Raw genomic sequence first — 8,165 nt, forward strand, 5'->3', positions numbered from 1 at the left:
GAGCTAGCAAATGCCAGGCTAGGAGATAATCTTGAAGGTCAGGAAGACAATATCTAAACATTTAAATAATCAAAGACCAGTACAAAGGCTTATATAGAACAGATAGCTATGGCCTGTCCTCTGATCTTCAAAAGGCAGTGATGAGTCACAAGGATATCTGTGCTTTGGTTGGCCATTTAAGATACACTTAATGGATAGCAAATTCTGGCAAACCATAAGGTGGTGTGTAAGTGATAAGGCAGGTGGTAGAGAGTCCAGGTGCTAGAAAAGATCAGAGGAGGGAAAAACTGCCAAGGACTGAAATAGTAGTATTGAAGGAGGGGAATTAAAGCCAAATCTCAACTGATAACTCAAAATTATTCCTGGATAAGAGATAGAAAACTTTTACAAATGGTAGGGACGTGAACAAAACCACCCTCCCTAGAAGGTTCCCAAGGAACATGATAGAGGGAGGAACAGAAGAAAATATCCCACCAAGTGACACATTATCACTACCTCAGTTTGGACCCCAAATCCCAACACAAAAATACTCTAGTGAGAAGTTAGGCCTGACAGCCTACTCTTTCTCCTAAGTTGGTCAAGCCTCCAACTAAAGCTGGGCCAGGAAGCCTCCTATTCAGCTCCACTTTTGTCAATGCCCATTCTCAAGTGCATATCTTACCATCATCTTAGTTATGAAAAACAGAGCAATGCCAACACAACCACACACTGACCGATGAACGTGGCCCTATCTGCTTCATAAAAGCTGACTGAGTCAATTATCATTCCGCCTCCTTAGGAAGGGAGGAGAATGGAGATGAATACCTGAGCACTATGTACCAACTGGACCATACATTGCCAAGTGCAACCAGAGTCATAAGAGGTTTCTACCAATATATTAAGAGGCAGGCCCGGCAGCCAGAAGGAATAGAGAGGAGTGTCTGCCTTCACTGGTTCTGGATGGCAGGTGCAGGGATTGCTAATGCTGACACTTGGCTGTGTTTAACTTTTCTCCAGGTCTCTTTCTTGTTTCTTTCTTTCTCTACCACAGTAGGAAGATTCATTTCTTCAGGTATCTCTGTAACAAGAAATGCAGAATCCAGAAAGTATTTATTTGGTTTGGAGTTCTGGTGTTTTTAGAATCATGTGTGTTCTCTTGGCACCACAAAAGTCTGCCAAATCTCTGCCCCAGAACTTCAATGCACAGAAAGGCTTTATCTTCTCTGTACCCCTATATTGTTTTTATTCTGAATCACACAGCCTTGAGTGCATGCTGGCCCGTCTTGCTCTCTGTAATGTCAATGTTAACCCTGTCTTGCCCAGTAGAATATGAGGGCCTTCTGGGCACCATGCTTGAACCCCCACATGGAGCCTCACAGGTTTCAGGCAGGGCGAACCCTTGGCAAAGTTGTAAAGTGTTTCTTCCTCGAGGGCCCTTTATGTTTGCTCACATGTCCCTTTATGAACTGTGCCATTTCCTCCCTGATCCCAGGTAGCTGGCAGCTTCAGACTTCTTATACCTTCAAGCTAATCAAAATAAAATCTTGGGAAATATCCAATAAACTAATTCATTCTAATATAGAAATGGTTGCTTGAGTTTAAAGAAATGCCCCCACAAATATATCACCGTTAGAATTTCAAGTACTACCAGGTTGGCAAGGACATGATTTTCAGGGGCCGAGGGCTTTGCAGAAGCCTCTGAAATTCTAGAATTTCCACTTGAGTCCTGCATCTGACTCTTTGGGTCTATACAAAAGCCTATCTATCAATTATTTTCCTACCTCCTACTTCCTGCTAGAGCCAGCCTTTTAAATTATAAAAAAAAAAAAAAAAAAATCTGTGGGATATTTATTGTCTTCCTGGGCAAGAAAAAAAAGATGGAAACGTCATCAGCCCCTCTTCCAAGTGCCTTATTGCAGTGGAATAGCTTGACTATCAATAAGTTTACATATAATGATAAATCAGGATTATATTAAATATTATATTATTATGTAATTATGTTATATTAAATAGATGTCAGTTGCTTGACTAGCCAGATGAATACAGAATGTATGTCACGCAAAAGGCAGGGCAGATAAGTTCTCCGTTTGGAGCTAATAAAGTGTTATTAAAACTGTATTGTCAAATTATTTCATTCATAATGCAAATATATGATACATCATAGTTAAGACACTGCTATGGTCTAAACATTTGTGTTCTGCCAAATTCACATGTTGAAATACTAACTCCCTAAAGGGATGGTATTAGTAGCTGCGGCCCTTAGGAGGTGTTTTAAGTCCTGAAAGTGAGAGCCTCATGAATGGGATTCGTGCCTCATAAAAAAGGCCTCAGAAAGATCTGTAGACCCTGCCACCATGTAAGTGAAAAGGTGCCAGCTATGAGCCCAGAAGAGGGCCCTCACCTGACCTTGATGGCACCTCGATCCTAGAATTCCCAGCACCCTGGGAACTGTAAAAAAGAAGATTTTGTTATTTGTAAGGCACCTAGTCTGTGGTATTTTGTTACAGCAGCCTGAACAGATGAATACAGACAATCCTGAGCTGTCTAAAGGCCAGCTTAGACTATGGGCCTGCAGTATTTGGGTTTCTGCCGCTACCTTGCAGGCATGACTTAGCAGGTAAGAATCTCCTGCTGTCTACTCTCACAGATCCCATTTTTCAAGGGTTAAGAGAGTGATTTGGTTTAATCGGGATGATAAAGATTTGCATTGACCTAAAACCAGGTATCAACAAGGGAATAGCTCCTGGGAGGCCCCTGTGACAGTGTGCAGAGTTTAGTGGGACAAAAGAACACAAGGGCCATCAACCAGCAGGTTTACTGGTGCTCAGTGGGGCCAGAACCAGTCTGCTTCCCTAAATAGAACTCTGGATATATTTCAGGCTCCACACACACCTCGAGAGAAAGTCCAAACCTTTTAGGATGGAGCAGATCACATGCACTTTCCTACAGCCCTTGATATAAGGTTAAAATGCATGTGTCAGTTGGGTCCAGATATTTGTCTTCTTTGACAATGCTTCCCACCTCTTTCCAGGCCACACCCTGTGGAGAAAGACAAGTCCATGCCTGTGGTTCATTCTTCTCCATTCAGTATTTCTTTTTTCAAAATATTTTATTTAACTTCAATCTGCCAACATATAGTATAACACCCAGTCCTCATCCCATCAAGTGCCCTCCTCAGTGTCTGTCACCCAGTTACCCCACACCTTCACTCTCCTCTCCTTCTGCAACTCTTTGTTTGTTTCCCAGAGTTAGGAATCTCTCCTGGTTTGTCTTCCTCTCTCTAATTTTCCCCCACTCAGTTTTCTTTTGGAGTGTGTTGCTGAGTCCCAGCTATAAGGTAGCCCTGGCTTTGTGGAGTGCCTGAGTCTGCCTCTCTAGGCAGGCAGGTAGGCGGGATGTGTGTGATAGTAAGGTACTTCAGGTTCCTGATATCCATGAAGAAGCTTAAGCTGGTGGCTGCTGGGAAGCGACAGAGAGGTACAACCTACTTCTGTAGCCACTGTCTACTTGCCCCACCTTCACTCAGCCCCTGGGTTCTGACTATGTGGATGTCAATAAAGAAGTCATCATCTTCCACTGAGACTTTGATGGAGAGGAAAGGAGAACAGTCTGGCACCAGTTTGGCCCAAGCCTTATGCCCCTGAGCAAGTTACTGGCCTCTATGGCAGGGTTCCTCAAAATACACTCCAGAATTCCAGATTCAGAATCACCTGCTATAGATCTGGGCTCCATTCCAGGCTGAGTGACAGAGTCAGTCTCTAGGAGGAGGACCGAATTTCCATTTGAGAACCAGAGTCAAAGGCCTCTAGGTTTATTATCTAGCAAATGGGACTAACACAAGCCCTATATGCTTAATGAGATTGTTAGAAGGATCAAAATATTATGGGGTGTGTAAAAATAGTACATGGTCTGACTTATTGATTAGCAGCACATTTGGGATCGAAACAGATCTGTGCTTGATACCTGGTTTTGCCACTTACCAGCTATGTGGCCTTGAGAAAACTTATCCCTCTACACGCCAAATTTCAGCCTGTAAAATGTGGCTAATAATACCTAGCTCCTGGAAACCGCATGAGGACTAAATTAAATAGAGCGTGTATGCAAAACATTTCACGTATGCCCAGCATGTGGAAAATATTTCAATCGTGGGCACATTTTTCCTCCTCTCCAGAAAGTATCTCAGACTCGAGTCAGAGCATCCCTCCTGTTTTAGTACCACATTGAGTCTCTTTTCCAGAAAAACTTCTCAGTTCTGTTTTAAGTCCTGCCTTCATAAGCAAGGGCCCAGGCCCCCTCAGTTCCTATTAAGACAGCCTTGCACAGAGTTTCTAGGCTGCTTACTCGGGACTCATAAATCGGTATCTTTGCTTTCTGAGCAGTTCCAAACAGTTGATTCTCTTCTAGTCCCCCCTACTCCACATCTTCTATCTCCACATACAGACCTAAACTGTGGGGTAGTAGCCTTGCCACCATGGCCACCACAGTCACCCATCAAGAATGTTAAAAATATTCTAGCAGGGATCCCTGGGTGGCGCAGCGGTTTGGCGCCTGCCTTTGGCCCAGGGCGCGATCCTGGAGACCCGGGATCGAATCCCACGTCGGGCTCCCAGTGTATGGAGCCTGCTTCTCCCTCTGCCTATGTCTCTGCCTCTCTCTCTCTGTGTGACTATCATAAATAAATAAAAAAATTAAAAAAAATATTCTAGCATATTAACCCACCGTTGATATCTCAGGATACATCTTCACAGCAGCCGGTACAAGCAAGGATTGCAAAAGAAATAAAGGAAAGGCAACCCAAAAGCTTGGCTTAAGCTGGTCCTGGCAAATCTCTAGCAGGTGTGTCCTCTAGACTAGCTTCCTCTGCCCTAGTTCTCAATATCTCAGGTCTGGAAAGAATAAGGATAAGAACTATTGGCGGTGGTGCTTGAAGAAAAGCGCTTGACAGAGGGAGCCAATTCTAAAGTCTTCAGCTGGGACTGTCCCAAAGAGGTCCTCCTCCACCAGTCAATTCTTAGTGATCCAAAAATGTGCTTCTTTATCCTACTGTCAATAGAAATAAAGGCTATCCTACTTCCCGGTCTTTGCATTAGGAAAGGAAAAAAATAAAGGAAGAGAATCTATTTCCGGTATAACTAACAAGGGGCAGGAGGGACCTTTGGGAAACGTCTGCCCCAACAACTTTTCTCCCAGAGTGGAGGGAAAAAAATGCCTCCATTTGGGTGCGAGCCTTGGAGCTCCCCGCAGACATCTAACTGGATTCCAAACTCGGAAATCCCGGGAAAGAGACGCGTCTCCCGCAAGGCAGTCAACTTGTACGCGTTTCTGATCCCATCGCTGCCCTCCATTATTTCAGGCACCCTGATCGCCTGGGGTAGGGATTTTATTTTATTTTTTTTAATATACTTTCGGAGCACTGTGGGCTGGAGAGTGGCCTTTCTGCAGGCAAGTCCCGAGCGGCCGTCCTCAGGCGCTGTCGCCGCAGAGCCGAGCCGCGGGGGCAGGACGAGGCCCGCGCGGAGCTGGCGAAAAGCAGCGACCCACAGCCACGACCCCCTGGGCTGAGCCTTGCCCCTGGGACCTGCGTCCCGGCGCTGGGCCCACACCCCCGGGAAGCTCCCGCCCGCCTCCGCCCTGCTCCGCGCGGTGGGTCCCGCAGCAGTTGCGAAGGGGAGCGGGCGCAGGGACCACCGCGGGCCACGGCTGCTCGCCGCCGACTCCCGGGAATGCGGGGCGCGCAGCCCAGCCTGACCCTCCGCGGTGCACCCAGTCTGATCCCGCAGCATTTCTTGACTCCAGACTGAAAAAGGGAAGGGGTGGGGGTAGACCGAAAGTTAAAAACCTTCCCCTCCTGCCTCCCAATGGCACACACACGCCTCAGAGAAAGGCCCAACGCACTCCGGCCGCTCCTTCCGCGCGGCAGCGCTCGCCTGCAGGATTCAAGACCCTTCGCGGAGAGGCAATCCCGTCCGTCCACTGGCTTCCTGGAGGAGTTGCTGCTCTCGCGAAGGAAGCGAGCGGCAGGGCGCCTGCGGAAGCAAAGGGCAACCCTGATTAGGAGCTTCAGATTGAAAGGAGGGCAAGTGCCTTCAGGCATTTGCTCCAGGCCCAGAGGCAGAGCTCAGGGCTCTCCCTAGACCATCCCCGGGGTTGGAGGGTGTGTGGGGGGGGGGGGGGAGTCTCCCGCAGCCTGCGGGAGCCGGGCCAGCTGCAGTGCCGAGCTAGAAGTTTCCTGTCGCTCCTACGCAGGGGGCGCCTAGGGCAGCGGTGCGGCGCTGCTTTCTTGCTCCTACCGGGAGAAAGCAGAGCTAGGGGCGAGAAGGAGGCGAAAGGTCCTTTTCTAAACCATACCTTCACGCATTAACACTCGCTCGTCCTTTCTCCACGCAGCCTGGGGACCTCCGAGCTGAGTCCCATCCAAACCGTGGGATGCTCAGAACACGCGGGCACCTTCTTCCCAGAACCCGCCCAGTTAGGGCTGAACTGCTTGCACGCTTCCTCTCGGTTATTCAATGGAATGGCCATACAGTTTTCTCGTTGCTTGGGCGTGATTCACTCTGCAACGGCCTGTCTCCATTTCTTTTCCGTAAAGAGGGCAGTTCCCCCCCGCCCCGCCCGACATTATCACAAATACTGTCCTTACCCCATCAGCTCCCAAGCAGTGGAGCAGAGAGCAAAAAGGGGGAAAGAAGAGATCTGAGCCCCCAATCAGATCTCTACTGATCTAGCCTAACACTTGTCTCCTCCAACCTCACACTCACCTACCCCCAAAAAAACACTCATTTGTAGCGAAGCTTCTCCAAGCAGAGGGTCTCGAAGCTTGCAGCAGGTAGCCAGAGACCTAGATTTTTTTCCTCCAGAAACCAGTGCAAAGTGAAGGGAGTGGAGGGACGATGCCCAGAACCCGGAGACTGGAATTGACCTTGGGATTAAAAAGCATGTTTAATCCGGGGATTCTCTTCCACACTCTGGGCCAGCGCACCCCACCTCCCACCCAACAGGTTTGCAAACCCAGTGTCAAGCGGGAGGAACTTGAGCCAGGAGAGGTCATTGCAGGGCTCTGAGCCGAAAAGCCCGGTTTATCTGGGAGCGGGGACTCCAGTATTTGTAGGCACTCAAGTCGCTGGGTCGCAAACTTGACCCCCTCACCTGCTCCACTAGGGCCGGCGGCGGCGGCTGGCGCGCTGTGGACTAGTGGCGCACAGTCGGTCTGCGGTGCCTTCCACCCGCCAGCATCGGGCTGTTCTCTTAATGAATTACTAATGAGTTAAAATTGGGCAGCAGGCTTAATTAAAGCGTAGAGGCAATGTGTTTACCACATTGTAATTGAACTCATTAGGGCTATGGCTTTTTGTTTTTTAAGCAGCCGCCTTCCTTCTCCGCGTCGAATAATCTATGGGAAGCGTTTATTAGAGAAGGAGGGGGTAGGGGAGAAACAGTCCATCAATTCTTTCAATGAAAGAGACAGGATGAGAGTGGAAAGAGGGGTACGCGACCTCCATTGCGCGGATATCTTGACGGAGTCAGGGCTAGACCGAGGCTTCCAAGACGTTCCAAGGGTAGAGTGGCTCGGTGAGCGCTGCCGGCGCTTGGAAAGTTGCCAAAGGAGGGACCAGGCCGGAACCGAAAGGCTGCCTTTGTAACACCGCGCTCCTCCCGAATTCAGCCGGTATCCCATATCCTCACCACCACTAACCCTGAGCGCTGGACTCCCACTGGAACCCCAGGCCGGCGCTCGCCCCAACAAGCGGTCTGACACTTCACAATCAGATGGATTCAGCTAACTTTTCTTGTTAAAGCAACATAAGAGTTTGGCCCTAAAGCCTTTCTTCCCGGCTGTGCTGAGAACTCACTACTGTCTCCAGTATTCCCACCACCGCCCCCCCCCCCGCCCCCCCACACACACACCTAACACACACTCACATCTCCTGGTTCTGGAGACACACAGTGGGTACCTTTAACTCGTGCTCCTTATGGGCTCCGCCCTCCCGGCCAGACCTCACCTCGAGTGGTTGTTCCCCGGGGGGGACTGGGGGAGGGGTGCCTGCTAGTAGTGACTGCCCAAGGGCCGCATGGGAGAGGCGCACCTGCGCGCCCCGGGATAACCCTTCTCCTGGCAGGGAGCCCAAGCTGCCAGCCCGGGCTGCACGTCCCCAAGGCAAATTGCTCCTTCTTGCCCCTGGCCCCAC

The sequence above is a fragment of the Canis lupus genome, chromosome 7, assembly GCF_003254725.2.
Source record: "Canis lupus dingo isolate Sandy chromosome 7, ASM325472v2, whole genome shotgun sequence".
In the NCBI taxonomy this organism is placed as follows: Eukaryota; Metazoa; Chordata; class Mammalia; order Carnivora; family Canidae; genus Canis; species Canis lupus.